This window comes from Petaurus breviceps, unplaced genomic scaffold (genome assembly GCF_028583685.1).
Source record: "Petaurus breviceps papuanus isolate PSGF00001 unplaced genomic scaffold, PetGlider_PUasm1.0 174, whole genome shotgun sequence".
Classification (NCBI taxonomy): Eukaryota; Metazoa; Chordata; class Mammalia; order Diprotodontia; family Petauridae; genus Petaurus; species Petaurus breviceps.
Window position 1 is genome coordinate 2,748,937 of NW_027185761.1, and position 21,551 is coordinate 2,770,487.

The following is a 21,551-nucleotide window of genomic DNA, read 5'->3' on the forward strand; positions in this document are numbered from 1 at the left end:
TAATCCTGGCTTTCAGGCAGTCCAATAATTTTTAAATTATCTCTCCTGGATCTATTTTCCAGGTCAGTGGTTTTTCCAATGAAATATTTCACATTGCCTTATATTTTTTCATTTGTTTAGATCTGACATCTCATTGTCACCCAAACTCATAAAGTTATTAGCTTCCAGTTGCTCCAATCTAATTTTGAAGGAGTTATTCTCTTCAGTGAGTTTTTGAAATTCCTTTTCCATCTGGGGAATTCAGCTTTTTAAAGCATTCTCCTCACTGGCTTTTTGGACTTCTTTTCCCATTTGAGTTAGTCTATTTTTTAAGGTGCTGTTTTCTTCAGTGTATTTTTGGGTTTCCTTTAGCAGGCTGTTGACTCACTTTTCATAATTTTCTTGCATCATTCTAATTTCTCTTCCCAATTTTTCCTCCACTTCTCTTACTTGATTTTCAAAATCCTTCTTGAGCTCCTCCATGGTCTGTAATCAGTTCATATTTTCTTTGGAGACTTTTCATGCAGGAGTTCTGACTTTGCTGTCTTCCTCCCCCTCCATGCCTTTATCCTTTTTGTCCTCAAAAAAAGGATTGTATGGTCTGTTTGTGCTTCCTCTGCTTGCTCATGTTGCCAGCTGATTACTTGACTTTTGAGTTCTTTGCCATGGCAGAACTCTGCTTCCAGAATGGAAAGAGCTTTATCCCAAATTGCTGGGGTTTTCTCAGCTGCCAGACCTATTAGGAGAGCTCCCTCTTTACAGCCCCCACAAACTCTGGCTCACTAGCCACACACCCCAGGACCACCACCCAAGACCACGATCCAGATCCAAACAGGTCAAAGCAAGAGTGATTACCCAATGAATGGTTGCTTGGTCCCCCTAGTATCTGCAGGCCAGGAGCTCCTGAGGCAGTCATGTGGCTTCTCCCCCCAGGGGCAGAGGCTGAACCACACTCTTCCATCCCCCCCCTGGTCCAACAGAGTTCCACACTGACCTTTTACTTTGTCTTTGGTGTTTATGGATTAAGAAGTCTGGCAACTTCTTAATCACAGCTGCTGGTGATTCACTCTCCTGAAGTCTGCTCTGGCCGCTGCTGGTTGGGGCCGCCCTGGGTCTGGAACCACGCAGCTCATGCCAGATTGCGCTTAGCTCCCAGCTCGGTGAAGTAGACCCTTCCTGTCCACCTGCCAGGCTTCTTTCAGTGGGAGATTTGTTTCTCTCTGTCACTTTGTGGGTCCTGTAGCTCTAAAGTTTGTTTAGAGTCATGTTTTTTACATGTATTGGAAGTGATAGGAGCAGAAGCTCATGCCAAGTTTGTCCACCATCTTGGCTCCACCCCTAGGGGGAATTTTTTAAGGGACATCAAGTAGACCAGTCTTGCTGGATCCTAGGGTGCCTAGGGTGGATCAGTATCAGAAATCAGAATAGGTGAAAAGGAACCAGATTGTGAAGGGCTTTAAATGCCAAACAAAAAGATTTTATATTTGATCCAAGAGCAGCTGAGGGGTGTGTATGTGTCTGTGTATTAGGAGCTGGGAGATGACATAGTCAGACCTGTGCTTTAGGAAAATCATTTTGGTAACTGAGTAGAGAGTATTAGAGTTTGTATTAAAGTGTGCGAGAAGCTTGAGTCTGGGAGACCAATTAGAAGATCATTTCAATAGCTGAGAGAGAAGTAAGGAATGGTGAATTGTGTTTGTGTGAGTGGAGAGGAAAGGACCATAGGACAGATATTGTGAAAATAGAAACTGTAAGATTTGACAATGGATTAAATATTTGGGGTGAATTAAAGCTGAGAAGTCTAGGATGACACCAAGGATGCATGAATGAATAGAAAGGTGGTAGCTACCTCCACAGTAATAGGAAAGTTCAGAAGATAAGTGTTTGGGGGATGAGGGAAGATGAGTTCTATTTTGGACTTGTAGAATTTGAGATTTTTACATGCATCCAGTTCAAGAGGTGTGAAAAAGGTTGGTGATGCAGGACTAATGCTCATCAGAGAAATTAGGACTGGATATGTCGATCTGGAAATCAGCATAGCAATGAATCTCATTTGAAATAATGGGGAAAATAGTGGAAAGGAGGGGAAACTTAGCAGTATTAAATCTCAATCTATACTATGATGCTATAATCATCAAAATTATTTGATACTGGTTAAGAAATGGAGTGGTCAATAAGAAAGATAGATTAGGTATATATTATAGAAATGTAAACTAGTATAGTAGGCCAATGTTCTTAACATCCAATGAACTTGGCTACTAAGGTAAAGATTCATCGCTATTTGACCAAAAAAAAAAACCACCAAAAAAACTGAAAAAATTGAAAAGTAGTCTGGTAAAATGTATTTTTAGTCTAGGAGTTCTTAACCTTTTTAGTGTCATGGGCCTCTTCAGCAGTCTGATGTTGCCTATAGACTCCTCTCAGAATAATAGTTTTAAATGCATAGAATAAAATACTTGGGATTACAAAGAAAAATAATTGCATTCAAGTGCAATTGTCAAATAAGTTCATGGACCCCAGGTTAAGAATCTTGAAGTTAGAGTAGCACCACTCACCATAAGCCAGGATAAGCTCCAAATAGTTACATGAATTAGATATTAAAGGTCACATCATAAACACATTAACTAAAGAATAGCAAGGAAGTCCTTTTCTTCCTTGCTTCTGCTGTTTTGTTTTTTTTTTTCTCCTGCTGCTGTAGCTCCTGGTGCCTCGCTTGCCATGGTGACAGACATAGAAGCCAGTACCATGTTCGGCCGCAACCCTGCAGGCTTCAACTGCAAAGATGAAACAGAATTTAGAAACTTTATTGTTTGGCTTGAAGATAAAAAGATTAGACACTACAAGATCGAAGACAGGAAATTTAAGAAACATCCACAATAATGAATGGCCCAAGTTCTTTGAAAAGTATTTGAAAGATGTTAACTGTCCTTTCAAGATTCAAGAGTGACGAGAAACTATTGATTGGCTTCTTGGTTTAGCTGTTAGACTAGAATATGGTGATAACTCTGACAAATACAAGGATTCTACACCAGATGATGCTAAAAATGCTGACAATGCAGCTAAAAATTTAGAGCCTCTGATAAATTTGGATGTGAATAATCCTGATTTTAAGGCAGGAGTAATGGCTTTGGCCAACCTTCAATTTGTATTTTGGTTCAGGAATGCTTAACACTGGAGGCAGTCGCTAAGGCAAATCAGAAAAAATAGGGCTTACCTGTTGCTTTAGGTAAGCATATCCTTGGTTTTGATATAGGAGATGCTGTTCTTAATGAAGCTGCCCAGATTCTTCGATTGCTACATATAGAAGAACTCAGAGAACTACAAACAAAAATTAATGAAGCCATAGTAGCTGTTCAAGCAATTATTGCTGATCCAAAGACAGACCACAGATTGGGAAAAGTTGGAAGATAAGGAAAGTTAGGATTATAGCCTCTCATCTACTTAGGACACCTAGGAACTGTGGCATAACTCTGGCAATGTATTTTCAATCAGATGTCACTGGGGATGGAAAATAACAGAAAATTTTGAATTCTTACCATTGTGTTTTCTGTTTAATAAAGTTCAAGAGAATGGGGAAAAAAAAGAATAGCAAGGAAGAAATTACCTTTCAGATTTATGGCAGGGGAAAAGTTCATGACCAAAACAAGGTATAGAGAGGATCATGAAAGATAAAATACACTATTATGACTACATAAAATTAAAAAGGTTTTTCACAAACAAAGCTAATATAGTCAGGATATAATGGAAATAGGTAACCTAGAGAGAAATTTTTGCTGCAAGTTTCTATGATAAAGATCTCATTTCCAGTATGTGTAAGAAACTGATCCATATATGCAAGAAGAATCATTTCCCAATAGATAAATTGTCAAAGGATATGAACAGGCAGTTTTCAAAGGAAGAACCAAACTATCAAAAGCCATATGAAGAAAAAGTTTCAGATCACAATTAGAGAACTACAAATTAAAGCAACTATGAGGTCCCATTTCACACCCATCAGATTGGCAAAAATAACAAAAGAGGAAAATGACAAATGTATTAATGCCCTGTTAGTGGAGCTATGAATTGGTATGGTTATTCTAGAAAGCTATTTAAAATTATACCCCCAAAGTTACTAACTTGTACATTGCCTTTGATGCAACAATACCCTTACTACTATACTTATACCCCCCAAAGAGATCCTGTAAAGAAGAAAAAGACCCATATATATGAATATTTATAGTCCCTCTTTTTGTGGTTGTCAGTGCAGTGACCATCCATGATTCCAGAGGACCCTTGATGAAGCATGCTCCTGACAGAGAAGTGGTAGATCAAGGTACAGGATGAGACGTAATTTTTTGGTAATGGCCAATGTGGGGATTTCTTTTCCTCAACTAAATATATTTGTTACAAGGGTTTTGTTTTGTTTTGTCTTTCTGTTCACTGGTGAGGATGGGAGTGAAGTAGGAGGGTGAAGAAATAAATTTTTGTTTATTAAAAAATTTCTATTTTGAAATATATCAACAAAGATGATTTCAGAGACTTGTATGCACTAAAGTATGCAAAACCAAGAGAGCAAGTTAAAATAATAATAAGAGTATAAAAATGAACAGTATTTTAAGAACTCTGCAGTGACTAACCATGATGACAGAGTATTGACCTCTTAATGGAGAAGCAATGGACTCTATGCAGAACAAGACATATATTTTTGACATGGCCAGTTTAAGAATTTGTTTTGTTTAACTTTGAGCATTTGTTACATGAGTTTGGGTTTTCCTAATTTTTTTTTCTCATTGGAGGGGGGCAAAAGAGAGGAGGTTGAGAGGGAGAGAAAATAACATTGAATTTGAAATGAATTGTACATTAAAAATAAGAGTTTATTAAAATTAATGTAATAACTTGCAAATGAAAAATAAAATTATGTATAGATGTCAGTTCTTAAATGTGAGAGCTAGACATGAATACCTTATAATTCACAAAGCAACCTTGCTAGAAGGCTAGACTCAGAGTCATTAAGACCCAGATGGACATTTTTCCTTTAACCCTGAAGAACTCTGTAACTGTGGGTAAATTAGCTAACCTTTCAATGACTCAAGTAACTCTTAAGATTATCACCACCATACAAATTTCTCAATGGAAGAAATTTCTATACAGGGATTTCTGTTCATTGTTAAAGACACTGATCTCAACTGAAAAATAAAAAAAATGGCTGATTATAAGATACATTGATATAACAATTTTGAGCTTACAGAGTACATTCCTTGCAACAGACTTTCTAAATGATACTGGAAATATAATTATGTCCTAATAAAAGATGGAGAAACAGGCCCAGAGAGAACTTGCCTTCTTATACATGTAGAAGGTTTTGAAGGCAGGATTCAAACCTTGGCTTTCAGATTACCTTTATAAAGACTATGGAGAACACCTGCCATTATGTACAGTCTCTGTCTACAGTGGGCCTCCCTTTTCTGGAAGGGTCCTAATTTCAAGAAAAGAAAATACTTTAAAAGAGTCTCTGTGAGAAAAATACCCACTGTCCAATCATTATTATTATTTTTTTTGCCTTTTGGAGGGCAATTGGGGTTAAGTAACTTGCCCAAGGTTATACGGTTAGGTGTGTGTGTGTGTGTGTGTGTGTGTGTGTTTGTGTTTAATGTGTCTGAGGCTGGATCCGAACCCAAGTCCTCCTGACTCCGGGGCAGTGCTTTACTCACTGCACCACCTAGCTACCCCCCAATCATTATTTTTGTTAGAGATTGCCATCTATATGTGCTAGCAGAGTTCATTTTGTCTCTTAGGTGCCGAAATTTTTAAAAGTTTCCATGGTATTTACTTCTAATTTATATTTATAGTGAGATTATCTGACAATAATAACTAATGTAGTGTTTTAAGATTGGAAATTGATTTACATACAGTATCTCATTTGATCCTTGTGAAGTAGGTGCTTTTGTAGCAGGAATTCAAACTCAGATCTTTCTGACTCCAATTCCAACTTTCTGTCAACTCCGACACCTCATTGCCTCATATACTTCAATGTCATCTTCCTTTCTCAACTATATTACTCTTAAACCTACCACCCCTATTATATTATACACCCTGGTTCACACCTTCTTCATCTCTCATCTGAATTATTTTAATACCTTCCTTATTGATTCCCTTTCTTTGTCCTCTTTGTCATCTCCATAGCTTCCAAAATAATCTTCAGGTTCACATGTAACAATTTACTTCCTCTGTTCCAAAACCTTTAGTGGCTTCCTATTGAAATGCAAACACTTTAGCCTGGCATTTAACAATCTAACTTTCAGAGCATCTGTATGTAAGGGGGATTTTGTTATCCTTCTTAAGAGTTAGTTTCTCAGGATCCATGGCCATGGGAATGTCTAGTTTCCAGGTGTTTGATAACTCCCAGAATAGCCCCAAAGATTCTAGATACTTGTTCCCAGAATCATCATGACAGACAGTCTTACTGAGGCTGAGATAAGGGGTGACATAAAGTAATATTTACTATGCTTGCACAGAATAACAATATTGCTAAAGTTAACCTGTGAGTTTAATGTTGGCAAGATACCTTCTTTGTCTGTTGCCCTATAAGGCAGGTGGACACTGGTCAGTAAATGGAGAAAATCACGGGGAAACCATTGGGAAAAACTACAGGGAACCCATAGGTGAATCTTTGTGTGCCTCAGCCAGTCCCAGTTGAGGCTTGAGGGAATTTAGGGGAGTGCACATGTGTGCCTGTCTTGATTGACCCCATCCAGACTCAGGGGTAATTGCACCCTCTTCTTGCCAGCCCCTGCAAGAAGGGTGATTAGGGAATGCTGTAGGAGCTGGTTCTCCCATAACCCCCTGAGAAGACTAGACTAGAATAAAGCTGATTATTAATCCCTCCAAAGCTGTCTGCCTGTCTGACCAGATCAAGAGTGAACCTGTCAGAGGCTAGAGACTGAGAACTCCAGTGCCTCCTATGTGTTATCTGTGAAACAGCATCTTTTCAGCCTTTTCCACAGAATTCCCTTAATACTAACAGTCAGCATTTATTTAGGTAGGGTTTGATGTAAGATTTGCACAGTATTTTGCACACCTCACCTTCAGCATTCTATAGCTATACTACAGCTCTGTGGTATTTCCTGCTTCCATATGTTCACCCTTTCAAGTATATGAGATGAGGCTGCAAAGATAGGCTAGCACCAGATGAGAGAGGGCTTCAATGTATTTGACTCAGTTCTAGCCTATGTTAGCACACTAATAACACACCATCTATTTATCCTAACATCACGAATGAATAAAAAGAGGATTTATTAAGTACTTATATTTTAAGTTTTGGGTATTCAGCAAGTCAGTCAAAAAACATTTTAAGTACTGTACTAAATGAGAGGGACCCAAATAGGAAAATAAAAGAGTCCTTGCTCTCAAGAAGTACACATTCTAATGAATACAACACATAAGGAAGAATTGAGCTGTCAATCAACAAGCAGTTTTTAGGCATTACTAAGTGCCAGTGACACAAATAGCACTAAAAGACAATCCCTACCCTCAAGGAGCTTTTAGTCTAACAGAGCTACAGGTCAGATGAAAGGTTCTATGGTCCTTAAGATGTGACATTAAAAGAGATGGGAATGCCTCTTCCTTAATGTTAAGTCCGCTAGTCATAACAGTTTCTGATGTTGAACCATTTGATGGTGACAAGAACTTTCTTTTCTAGGTTTTCAGTAGATAAGGCTGTAGCAACTGCCAATTGCTAGGCTGTATCTCCATGGGATTTTTTTTTCCCAGAAAAATGACGAAGGGCAGTAGACTAGAATCATTGCCAGTCCTGATGCTCTAGAGTTCAGGGTCCTGGAATGTCTGCATCAGAGTCTGGGGAAAATAATAGTTAACATGGCCTGACCTGACTGTCACATGCTATCTCCAATCTCTCCTTCAGGGTGCCTTGCTGTTTCAGGTAGGCTGACTTGTCCGACTTGTGAGTGGTATTTGGTTGGCAGTTGCTTGGGATAGAGTAGCTTCTTGTCTAAAATCTGGCAACCTTATTTAGTATTATATCTCCAATAATCAATTTTATGTAGATATTATTGGTTCATTTTTATCTGTGTTCACACTAAATATTTGAACATTCTCTTGTTATCATCTGTATAATCTCATTTCACATACAGGTATTTTAATACATTGTATGATTCAAGATAAGTTACTTTCTTTTTAAAACATTATATAATACGAGATAAGTTACTTTCTTAGTGCCTCAGCATTCACATCCTTAAAATATATAGAGTACCTACTACACTAGATTGTTGTGAAGAAAAATATTATGGAAACTTGAAAGTTCTAATTATTATCCAAAATTCTTTAGTGAAATTTCAAACAATAGGACCCCTAAGATACAATCATCTGTTCTAGTTGCTATGATTCTATCATTAGTATGTTTTCAGAACTTTTAAATTGTGAAATGAATGAAAATTCATTTTAAAAATGAATTAACATAGCTAACAATAAAATGGAGGAAGCATGGATTTAAAAACAAGATAGTATCATTTTTTATGTTCTTGACCATTCAAAAAAGGAAAAATTTATCATTAATGCACTAAGACAAAAATAATTAAATAAAAAATCTCATAACATGGATTTAGATTTCAGGTTTGTTATCTTTTTTTGTACTTTGTTAATATTTCCTTCTATGTTAACCTTTCAACTTTGTTGGGGTAGCAAAATGTCCCAAAAGACAGTATTTATACTACTATACAGTATAATGAAGGTCTAAAAAATAATACAGATATCTTAAGTCCAAAACTACAGAAAAGGAAAATTTCATGAAATGTCCTAATTGGCCTCAGCAGACAAAAAGATTCTGACAAAAATGAAAAAATACAAAAGGAACACTTATAAAAAAGCAGCTCATTTGCTTCATTTCTCATATTAGGGAATAATGAAGTAAAGCTTTTGCTTCTAATTATACATAACTAGTGAAAATGTCATTCAATTATGAGTTATATAAGTAATTATATGTAATAAAAAAGGAAAATTTGAAGAAAAGGTCCTTTCATGGCTAACTTCATGTTAATCAATCGTTTTTCTTCATACATAGCGAAAAAACCACACTATACCCTATAGTATATAAACCACTGGGAATTGGCAACTCTGAAGGCTACCACAGGAATCACTAAAAGAATTTTGGAAACAAATCTTAAACCATTATTTTGTCTTAATGTGGGTAAAAGGCCTCTTGCCTTTGTTATTGCCATTCTGAGAAAAACTGTAGAGCTGGTGAAGGTCCAACGAAATGAAATGTAAGATGTAGTTTCAAGGATAGTCTAAAAAGATAAGGATTCTTCAGGATAGAACAAAAGGCATGAACAAACTAAAAAATAGGGAAGAATGGCTAGAATTAATATGTCGTATATTTCCAAAACAACTAGAACACATTGAAACATTCTTTTTCAGCAGGTTGTTACAACAAATCCTGACATACTAGAACTATTGTTCACCTCTTGATACTCGAAAGATGTGAAGTTTGGTAGAGTAGTAAAGTGACTCAAGCAAACTCATCCCAACAAGCTACATAAAATAAACATATAAATTCAACAGTGTGGCTCATAGGGGGCACTTTATAAATACTTGCTGAATAAATTGAAATAGATTGAATAAATGAATTAACTAGAAATCAAGCTACAATTAATCATTGAGGAAATAAGGGTACCCAAGGTTTATTTTAATAGTTCTGATGTATCAAAGTGACTTGCCACCACTGGTATAAATTGAAGCTCATCTATACTTTCTCATACTATACAATTCATGTTAATTTTCTCCCATAAGTCTTCTGTAGCAGGATATAGTCATTCTAGAGTTTCTCTAGATGTTTTTGCATTTTGTGGGTACCAGTGTAGCACATGGTCTATAGATCTACAATCCCTTGCTTTTTTTTTTTTGGTCCTTTTGGAGGGGGGAAGGCAGGGCAATTGGGGTTGAATGACTTGCCCAAGGTCACACAGCTAGTAAGTGTTAAGTATCTGATATAGGATTTGAATTCAGGTCTTCCTGATTCCAGGGCTGGTGCTCTGTCTACTCACTGTGCCACCTAGATGCCCCCCCCCCATCCCTTGCTTTTGCCATGTGGCCAATCCACCTCCTTTTCTGATCGTACATTTCCTGAATGATAATTCATATGCAGTTTCTCACTTGTAGGTCGTTATTGGAAATATGCTGCCACTAAATCTGTGTCCACCTTATGTCTCAAAATAATCCTTTGGGTCACCCAGTGAGGTAACTTATCAGCAAACATTTATTAAGTACAGGCACTATACTAAACCTGGAGATAGAAAAAGAAACCCAAAACTTTGATTCTTCTGAAATTGTAATAGTCCAACCTAAAGGTGCCAGGAGGAAAATTTTTGTTTTTAAAAGATGTTCTTGGGGCAGCTATGTGGCTCAGTGAATAGAGCACCAGCTCTGGAGTCAGGGGGACCTGAGTTCAAATCCAGCCTCAGACACTTAATATACAAAAAACTAGCCATGTGACCTTGGGCAAGTCACTTAGATAGAAGTGAAGTCAGGGAGACCTCACTTCAAATACAAATACAAATAGTATTTCATTTCATCTGGAAAAGAGTGATGACACCCACACTAGATGTGGGTTAGCCAAGACAAAGTTCTAGACATTCACTATTCAAACAGCATCTCTATCTAAGAGTTAGATTTCTCTTCATATATTTTGATTAATAAATTATGTAATGTCATTGATAAGAAAAAATTTACTTCATGGCATGCAAATTCTATTGCAGTAATATGTGGATCTGTGGTTACAGAATCTGAGTTGAAAGGGATTCCAGAGTGCATCTTGTACAACCTGTGCCTAAACATAAGTCCCCTCCACAAGTTATCATTTCACTGAATCTGAAAATCTCCAGTGTATAGTAAACCATTACTCCCAAGATAATCATTCCATTTCTATTTTTAGGTCTGATTCTTAGAAAGTTTTGTTTTGGTTTGGCTTTTGGAGTATATGTATACCTTTCTGCAATTCCAAACTATTTCTCCTTCCCCTACTTTTCAGAGCTAACTAGAGTAAAACTAATGGTTTGTCTGTATGTGTGTATGCCTACATACATGCATATAATATACATGTGTGTATATATGCTTTTATGATTTCCTTTTTTGATTATTTATGATTATATATATATGACATATAATTATGATCTCCTGTACTGCTTTCCTGTTAGATTATTAGTCAACAATGTCAATCCTATTATTTTTATCGTTTGTAAGATCTCCTATATTTTATGTTTTATATGATAGAACATGTATATCAAATTGTCTACCATTATAGGAAGAGGGGAACAGGGAAGGAGAAAAATTTGGAACTCAAAATCTTGTAAAATGAATGCTAGAAATTGTCTTAACATGTAATTGGGGAATATACATACATACATACATACATATATATATACTTTTTGCTTTTTGGAGGGGGGAGGGCAAGGCAATTGGGGTTAAGTGACTTGCCCAAAGTCACATGGCTAGTAAGTGTTAAGTGAGGCCAGGTTTGAACTTAGGTCCTCCTGACTCCAGGGTCGGTACTCTATTCACTGTGCCACCTAGCCACCCCAGAAAAAGTATTATTAAAAATAGAGGCTTTCTCATTGGGGGAAAAAAAGATCTCACATACTGCACAACTGATATAATCTGCAATGTCTTGGGTTGCAATGCCATGCTTTTGGGAAATTGCAGAGCTCCTTAAATTACTCTAGATTTGTCTCTGAGTGTTGTATGACTCCAAGTCATAGAAAACTAATCTCATGCATAGTCTCTATAACATCCAGAGGGTTTGGGAGTGATATGTGTGGGTATGAGCAAAGAAGGACCCTCAGTTCACAAGGTATATCTTTTCTGCTAGACAGTGGTCATCCTTGAAGCTTCAATAAATAGAAGAATAATTATTAACATAAAAGGTAAAGAACTATACAGAAGAACCTGTCATCAAAGAAATGTATAACTGAAACAGAAGTTAGGATGGTCACATAGTGAGAGCTAGGCATAATCTAATGAGCAGCCCATACATATCTATTTGTATACATGGCTCCTCCATTAGTATGTAAGTTCCTGTTTTTGCATTTTTGCTTTCTTTGTATAACCAGTGCCTAGTAGAGTGCCTGTCACATAGTAACTAATTAATAAACTGATATCCTCATGATATCAGGAGAAAATGAGGGTCCCACAACACTAAGGACAGATTGCCTTTGCAGTAAACATATGGAAGAAGTCACAGAATCACAGAGGTTGAGGGTTGAAAAGGACTTCAGTGGTCATGAAAAAAATCATAACACTCAAAAACTGATCTTCCATGCTCTGCTTGAAGACCTCCAAAGGTACCTACCACCTCTTGAGGCAACCCATTCCACTTTTGGACAACTCTCTTAAGAATGTTTCTTCCTATAGAGCACCAGCCCTAGAGTCAGGAGGACCTGAGTTCAAATCTGGTCTCAGACACTTAACACACACACAAAACTAGCTGTGTGACCTTGGGCAAGTCACTTAACCCCAATTGCCCTCCAAAAAAAAAAAGGCAAAGAAAAAAAAAGAATGTTTCTTCCTGGGGCAGCTAGGTGGCACAGTGAATAGAGCACCGGCCCTGGAATCAGGAGGACCTGAGTTCAAATTCAGCCTCAGACACTACACAAAAACTAGTCATGTGACCTTGGGCAAGTCACTTAACCCCAATTGCCCTCCAAAAAGAGAAAAAAAAAGAATGTTTCTTCCTTACATCAGGACTAAATTTGCCTCTGCAACTTTTATGCACCAGATTCTTCCCCAAAAGGCCAAAAAGAACAAACTCAATCCTTCCCCCAAGGATACTCCTTCAAATGTTGAAAGACTTCATGTCTCACCACGAGTTTTCTCCAAGCTAAATACTCACAGTTCTTTCCACAGATCTTAATATAATTTTATCTTCACCCTCCTGGTTACCCTTTTTGGCTTAACAATATCTGTCTGTGCCCAGAATTTAATATGATGCTCAAAATGAGGTCTCATGAGAGCAGAGTACAGTGGGACTATCACTTCACTATTTCTGGAAACTATGCCCTTCTTAATGCAGTCCAAAATTGCATTAAGTTTTTTGGCTGCTACATCACATTCATATTAAGCTTATGATCCACTAAAAAAATAAAAAGCAACATCTTTTTTCAGAAAAACTGATGTCTAACCATGACTCACTGCCTTATCCTTGTGAAGCTAACTTCTTTTTGCCCAAATTCTGCCTTACATCACTCATTCTTACAGCAATTCTATAAAGTAGGTATTGTTAATACTTATATTTTAGAGATGAAGGAACTAAGGCTTAAGGAGCTTAATTGAATTGCCCAAAATTATGTAGATATTAAATGGCAAGGCCAGGACTCAAATGCAGGTTCTTTGTCTCTTAAGTCCAATGGTTTTTCCATGATATCCCAATAAAAAGATATAACTTTATTATTATTAGAGATTAGAGAAAAATGTATGCACCAAAGCATGATGTAGTAGAAATAGCTCTGGAGTTAGAAGATGTGAATTTGAATCCTGGATCTGCCATTTACTATCAACAAGTCATTTTATCTCTCTGGGTCTTGGTTTGTATACCTGTAGAAGAGATTATGGGACTACATAGTGTACAGGATCTTTTCTAATTCTACTTTATATGATACTATGTGAGCCAAACAAAATGCTAAAAGAACACAATCTGTGTTTTATCTTTTACACAAAGATAATTTTAAGAGATTATTTTGTGTTATAAATAGACTAGTTTACTGCTTGAATGTATATATAATCAACCACCAACCATTCCTTTCTCTAGGTCACATAACTTCTTGTTTTATTTTAGGAATATATTTCTAGCATAGAATACTGGTCAGCCTGGTGGAGAATTCTGCTTCCAGGCAGCTGTAATTCTCCCCTAATTTCCATATTCATGAATTTTATAAGCACTGAATCAAGTAAATTTCAATGTACACTTGAGTGATCTCATTTGTTTTTGAGCCAAGGGATAAAATGGCCCCAGACAGTATACACCCTTGCCTGCCAGGACAACTCACCTATATAATAAGCCTTAAAGGGAAAAACATGAAATTAGAAGGGAAAGAGTAGGCAAAAAAACAGCCAAGTTTTATTCAGTGACTCTGGGGATCATACAGTTTCTGCCTATTCTGATTTGTTTCCATACGTTTCAAAGGAAAAATAGCATCTATATGCAGGAAATAGTTAAGGACGAAGTTAGGAAGAAGATTCAGGAGACAGGAGCCTATTGAACAAGGAAAACATATTTGTAATATACATGGGAGAAATATATACCCTTTTAAAATGGTTTTTAGAAAGGTTTATCATTTAGAAAATTTCCATTTATTTTATTCATAAAATTTCATTTATAGTAATGCCATATTTATATATAGAGATAAAATTTTCAGGTTTATGGAGCACTTTTCTCACAATAATCCTGCATGGAAATATCAAAGTAACCTCAAGTCCCAAAGTCCATCAGTATAGAACTCTTTCCTCATTGCTGAAATTCATTGGCTGGTGAGTGAGGGGTAGGACATCAAAGCATCAAGATCTACATCCTGTATATAAGAAATACTAATGACTTGGTCAAGCTTACATAGCATAACTGCTTGAGGTACTATTTAAACTCTAACTTGTAGATGAGTAATCCTGTACTCTTTTTGACTAGAAAGACTGTCATCAGCTTTTCCAGCTCAGTAGTCAATTATGCAATCCCTCTTCGCATTGTACAAATTCTGGAGTTACTCATATAACTGGGAGCAGGCCCAAAAGCTACCACCAGTTGATAATGGTCAAAGAATATGAGCAGTCAGTTTTCAGATGAAGAAATCAAAATAATTTAGTCATGTGAAAAATGCTCTATATCATTATTGATTAGAGAAAGACAAATTGAAACAACCTTGAGATACCATTTTATGCCTATCAGATTGGCTAAAAGCATTGAATGAGAAAATGACAGATGTGGAAGGGGATGTGGAAAAATAGGGACACTAATTCATTATTGGTAAATCGTAAACTGATCCACCCATTTTGAAGAGCAATCTGGAATTATGCCCAGAGAGTAATTACACTGCCAATACCCTTTGATATAGCAATACCACTACAATTCTATTTCCAAAGATTATTAAGGAAAAAGGAAATGAACCCACACGTTCTAAGATATTTATAGTAACGCTATAACATAGTGCTATAAGAAATGATGAGCTCAATAATCTTAGAGATACATGGATAGACTTGCTTGAAATAATGAAGAGCAAAATGAACCAAACCAAGAGAACATTATGTACATTAACAACAATATTGCTTTAAGAAGAACTTCGAGTGACTAAGTCATTTACTCTATTATAAATACTTTAACTACAAAGGATATGTGAAGGAAACCACTGTCTGCATCCAGAGAAAGTACTGATAAATAGAAGTATGTATGGAATGATTTTACGTGTGTGTGTGTGTGTGTGTGTGTGTGTGTGTGTATGTATGTCTATGGTGGGGGAGGAAGGAAGAAAAAAGGGGGGAAAAGAAATTTACATAACTTTATTATATATTTAAAAGGAATAGCAAGTTGTACAGAATTTTTAAAAAAAAGAAAATCGTCCATTCAAATGCTTTTATCAATCATGGACTTATAGCTGCCATTATGAGGTTTTTAGTAATTTCTTATCTATCATATTAATCATAAATATTTACCAAATACATTATTTTTCCCTTAATTACATTGTTTTGTTTTATAGAAGGGTTTAGAAACTCAATCATATCTCTTATCATCAATAAGTCCTTCCATTTATTGAATCAAAAATACTTTACCTCCCACAAATTATTTGAATACTTTATTACATTTTATTCCCTTTTTTCTAGGGTTATTTATGTTTGTCTTTCATTCAGCTGGAATTTACTGTTGGTAAATAAGCATTTTTTTTAAGTTCCTACTATGTGTCAGATACTCTCAGGCCAAGGAGAAAATACTGCTAGCAGACAGAAAGAAATTAATTCAAGTATCAAGGAGCTACAGTCAGAATTACACAGGACTAAGAAGTTTCTACATTAGTGCTTGGAATATGATGTTCCAGAAGGTAAAGGAACTTGGATTATAACCAAGAAATTGAACATAATCTTTTTTTTGGGGGGAAGGAGGAGGAGGAGGAGAAATGGACATTCAAAGAAATAGGGGACTTTCAGACCTTCCTTATGAAAAGACAAAAGCTCAACTGAAAATTGTTTTTCAAATACAAGGCACAAAAGAAGCATAAAAAAGTAAAAAGGAAAGAAAAAAAGCATGTAATTAAATAAGGTAAAATTTTACATTCCTATAGGGGAAGATGATATTTGTAACTGTTAAGAAATGTATCTCTATTAGGATAGTTAGAAAGAATATCTACATAGAGAGTGCAAATAAAAGTCGACTTTGATATGATGATATAAAAATAATTAAAGGGTGAAAAAAAGAATTATACTATGAGAAGAAGGGAGGCAGAATAGATGAAGAGGTGCAAGAGACCTAATACAATAGAGGGAAAGAAGGGAGGAGGATGAGCATTGTTTGAACCTCACTCTCATCAGATTTGGCTCCAAGAGAGAATAACACACACAATCAGTTGGATATAGATACCTATCTTAGCCTGTAGGGAAGTAGGAGGAAGAAAGAAAAAAAAGAAAAAGAGGGTGGGTTGATGTAAGAGAGGGTAGATTGAGGGAGGTGCTGTCATAAGCAAAACACTGCTGAGGAGGGAAAGGGCAAAAGGAGAGAGAAAAGTGTAAACAGGATAAATAGCATGGAGGGAAATACACAGTAATTATAACTGAGAATGTGAACTCTCCCATAAAATGGAAGTGGATAGCAGACAGGATGAAAAACCAGAATCCTACAAGTTTACAAGAAACACATTTGAAGCAGAGAGACATACAAAGTAAAGGTAAAAGGATGGAGCAAAATATATTATGCTTCAGCTGAAGTTAAAAAACAACAACCACGTAGCAATCATGATCTCAAACAAAGCAAAAGCAAAAAAATATATCTAATTAAAAGAGACAAAGAAGAAAACTACATCTTGCTAAAAGATACCACAGACAATGAAGTGATATCAATACTAAATATATATGCACCAAATGGTATAGCATTCAGATTTCTATAGAAGAAATTAAGTGAGCACAGGAGGAAATAGACAATAAAACTATACTAGCGGGGACCTCAACCTTCCCTGTTAGAACTAGATAAATCAAACCACAAAATAAGAAATAAGCAGGCAAATATAATTTTAGAAAAGTTAGATATGATAGACCTCTGTGGAAAATTGAATGGTGAATATACCTTTTCTTCAGAGGCACATGGCACCTACACAAACAATAACCATGTATTAGGGCATAAAAACCTCATATTCAAATGCAGAAAGGCAGAAATACTAAGTGTATCCTTTTCAGATCATGATGCAATAAAAATTACATTTAATAAAGGACCATGGAAAGATGCATTAAAATTAATTGAAAATTTAATAATCTAATCCTAAATAATGGGTGGATCAAACAGCAAATCATAGAAATAATCAATTTTGTTATAGAGAATGAAAATAGGGAAACAGTAGACCAAAATTTATGGGATGCAGGCAAAACAGTACTTAGGGGGAATTTTTTGTATCTGTAAATGCTTATATCAATAAAATAGAAAGAGGAGAGATCAGTGAATTGGGCATGCAACTAAAAAGCTAGAAACAAAATTTAATCCCCAATTAAACACCAAATTAGAAATCCTGAAAATCAAGGGAAAGATTAGCAAAATTGAAAATAAGAAAACCATTGAGCTAATAAATAAAACTAAAAGCTGGTTTTATGAGAAAAAAATAAAATAGACAAACCTTTTGTTAATTTGATTTTTTTAAAGAAGAAAACCATATTACCAGTACCAAACATTTAAAGGATGAATTTACCTCCAATGAAGAAGAAATTAAAGCAATACTTCAGAGCTATTTTGCCCAGTTGTGTGCCAACAAATCTGATGATCTAAGTGAAATGGATAAATATTTACAAAACTGTAAACTGCTCAGATTAACAGAAGAAATAGAATAATTAACCCCATTTTAGAAAAAGAAATTGAAGGAGTCATCAATGAATTCAATAAGAAAAAGTCACCAGGGCCAGATGGATTTACAAGTGAATTCTACCAAACATTTAAAGAACTATTAATTCCAATACTGTATAAACTCTTTGGGAAAATAGGGGAAGAAAGAATTCTAATTCATTTTATGACACAAATATGGTGTTGATACCTAAACCAGGAAGAGCCAAAACAGAGAAAGAAAATTGTAGACCAATTTCCCTAGTGAATATTGATGCAAAAACTATAAATAAAATATTATCAAGGAGATTACAATTTATCACTAGAATAATATGCTATGGCCAGGTGGGATTTATACCAGGAAGGCAAGGCTTATTTAATGTTAGGAAAACTATCAGCATAATTGACCCTATCAATAACAAAACCAACAATAATCCTATGGTTATCTCAATAGATGCAGAAAAAACAAGATACAGCACCTATTCCTATTAAAAATACTAGAGGGCATAGGAATAAATGAAGCTTTCCTTAAAATGATATGTAGTATTTACCTAAAACCATCAGAAAGCATTATCTGTAATGGGGATAATCTAGAAGACTTCCCAATAAGATCAGGGATGAAACAAGGATGTCCATTATCACCTCTAGCATTCAATATTGTACTAGAAATGTTAGTTTTAGCAATGTGAAGAAAAAGAAATCAAAGGAATTAGAATAGGCCATGAAGAAACAAAGTTATCACTCTTTGCAGATGATATGATGGTATACTTAGAGAATCCTAGAAAATAAACTAAAAACTAATTGAAACAATTAATTAAGCAGAATTCCAGGATATTAAAAAAAACCCTCATAAATCACCAACATTTCCATATATTACTAAAAAAAAATTTAAAAACCCTTGCACCAAGAAATAGAAAGAGCAATTCCTTTTAAAATAAATGTAAACAGTATAAAAATATTTGGGAATCTACCTGCCATGACAAACCCAGGAACTATAGGGACACAATTACAAAACACTTTTCACACAAATATAGTTAGATCTAAATAATTTGAAAACTATCAATTGGTTATGAGTAGGCTGAGATAATATAATAAAAATGACAATTCTACTAAATTGATTTACTTATTCAGTGTCATACCAATCAAGCTACCAAAAATTATTTTATGGAGGTGGAAAAAAGTATAACTGAATTCATCTGGAAGAACAAAAGGTCAAGAATATCAAGGGAATTAATGAGAAAAATGCAAACGAAGGTGACTGAGCAGTACAAGATCTAAAACTATATTATAAAGTGACAATCATCAAAACTATTTGGTACTGGCTAAGAAATAGATTGGTGTGTGTGTGTGTGTGTGTGTGTGTGTGTGTGTGTGTGTGTGTGGTATAGTAAATGACTATAGTAATCTACTGTTTGATAAACTCAAAAACTTCACCTCCTGAGATAAGAACTCACTATTTGGAAAAAAAAACTTCTGGCAAAACTGGAAAATAGTATGGCAGAAGCTATGTGTGGACCAGCAACTCACAGCATATACCAAGATGAGGTCAAAATGGGTGCATGATTTATACAAGAGATGATACCATACGCAAATCAGGAGAGTAAGGAATACTTTCCTTCTCAAATCTATGAGGAAGGAAAGAATTTGTGACCAAACAAGAAGATAGAGAGCATTACAAAATGCAAAATGGATAATTCTGATTATATTAAGCTAAAAAGCTTTTCCACAAATAAAACCAGTGCAGCCAGGATTAGAAGGAAAGCAGAAAGCTAAGAAGTAATTTTTACAGCAAGTGTCTTTGATAAAGGCTTCATTTCTCAAATATGTAAAGAAATGAGTTAAATTTATGAGAATACAAGTCATTTCCTAGTTGATAAATGGTCAAAGGATATGAACAGGAAGTTTTCACATGAAAAAAATCAAAGCTGTCTATAGTCACATGAAAAAAATGCTCCAAATCACTATTGATTAGAGAAATGCAAATTAAAACAACTCTGAGGTACCATTTCAGACCTATCAGATTGGCTAATATGACAGAAAAGGAAAATAAAAAATGTTGGAGAAGATGTGGGAAAATTGGGATACTAAAGCATTATTGGTGCAGTTGTGAATTGATCCAACCATTGGATAGCAATTTAGAACTATCCCCAAAGGGCAACCAAACTGTGCTTACTTTTTAATCCAGCAATACCACTACTAGGTCTGTATCCTAAAGAGATCATAAAAAGGGGAAAAGACCAATATACAAAAATATTTATAGCAGCTCTTTTTGTTGTGGCAAATAATTGGAAATTGAGGGGATGCCCATCAATTGGGAAATGGCTGAACAAGTTGTGATATATGAATGTAATGAATACTATTGTGTTTTAAGAAATGATGAGCAGGCAGACTTCAGAAAAGCCTGAACTTACACGAACTGATGCTGAGTGAAGCAAGCAGAACCAGGAGAACATTGTACACAATGACTGTAACATTGTGCAATGATCAATTATGATTAACAGCTCTTCTCAGTAATACAATACAAGATAATTACAAAAAAACTCATGATGGAAAATTCTATCCACATCCAAGAAAGAATTGATAGAGTCTGAATGCAGATTGAAGTGTACTATTTTCACTTTTTTGGGGTGTGTTTTTTACCTTCTGTTTCTTTTTTCACAACAAAGCTAATGTGGAAATGTCTTTAACATGATGGCATGGATATAACTTCTATCAGATTGCTTGCCATCTTGGGGAGTAGTAAGGAGAGGGAAGGAGTGAAAAAAAATCGGAACTCAAAATCTTTCAAAAAATGAAAGTTGGAAATTGTCTTTACATACGATTGGAAAAAACAAATGCTGTTTTTAAAAAGAGATAATTTTAAAAATATTGAACTATCTCAAAGCCATGATTAAGAAAAAAAAACCCTAGACATTTTAAGAAGTTATCAAGGAAAATTGCCCTGATGGTAAATGGAAACTGAAAGAATCCACCAATCCACGAATCACCTCCTGAAAGAGATTCCAAAATGAAAACCCCAAGAAATATTATGGTCAAATATAGCTATAATATACCTCCTAGATCAAGGAGAAAATATTGCAAGCAACCAGAAAGAAACAATTCAAATATCTCAGAGCCATAGTCATGATCACAAAAGATTTAGCAGCTTCCACATTAAAGGGTAGAGGGCTAGGAATATATTTCAGAAGATGAAGTAGATAGAATTACAACCAAAAATAAATCTACCCTGCAAAACTGAGTATAATCCTTCAGAGGAAAAAAATAGATATTTAATAAAATAGAGGACTTTCAAGCAGTCCTGATGCAAAGACCAAAACTGAATAGAAAGTTTGACTTTCAAATATAACACTCAAGGGAAGCATAAAAAGGTAAACATGAAAGAGAAATCCTAAGAGACTCAATAAGGTTAAACTGTTTACATTCCTATATAAGAAGATGATACTTGTAACTCCTAAGAACTTTATTATTATTAGGACAGTTAAAAGGAGAGAGAGAGAGAGAGAGAGAGAGAGAGAGAGAGAGAGAGAGAGAG

General features: G+C 35.4%; 1 protein-coding gene and 1 pseudogene across 4 annotated transcripts in view; both read left to right on the plus strand.

The window, feature by feature from the left end:
- Positions 1-21,551, plus strand: part of LOC138157927 (uncharacterized) — a 33,985-nt gene that overhangs the window by 4,848 nt on the left and 7,586 nt on the right. The window lies entirely within an intron of this gene.
- Positions 2,683-3,514, plus strand: LOC138157928 (RNA transcription, translation and transport factor protein pseudogene; annotated as a pseudogene).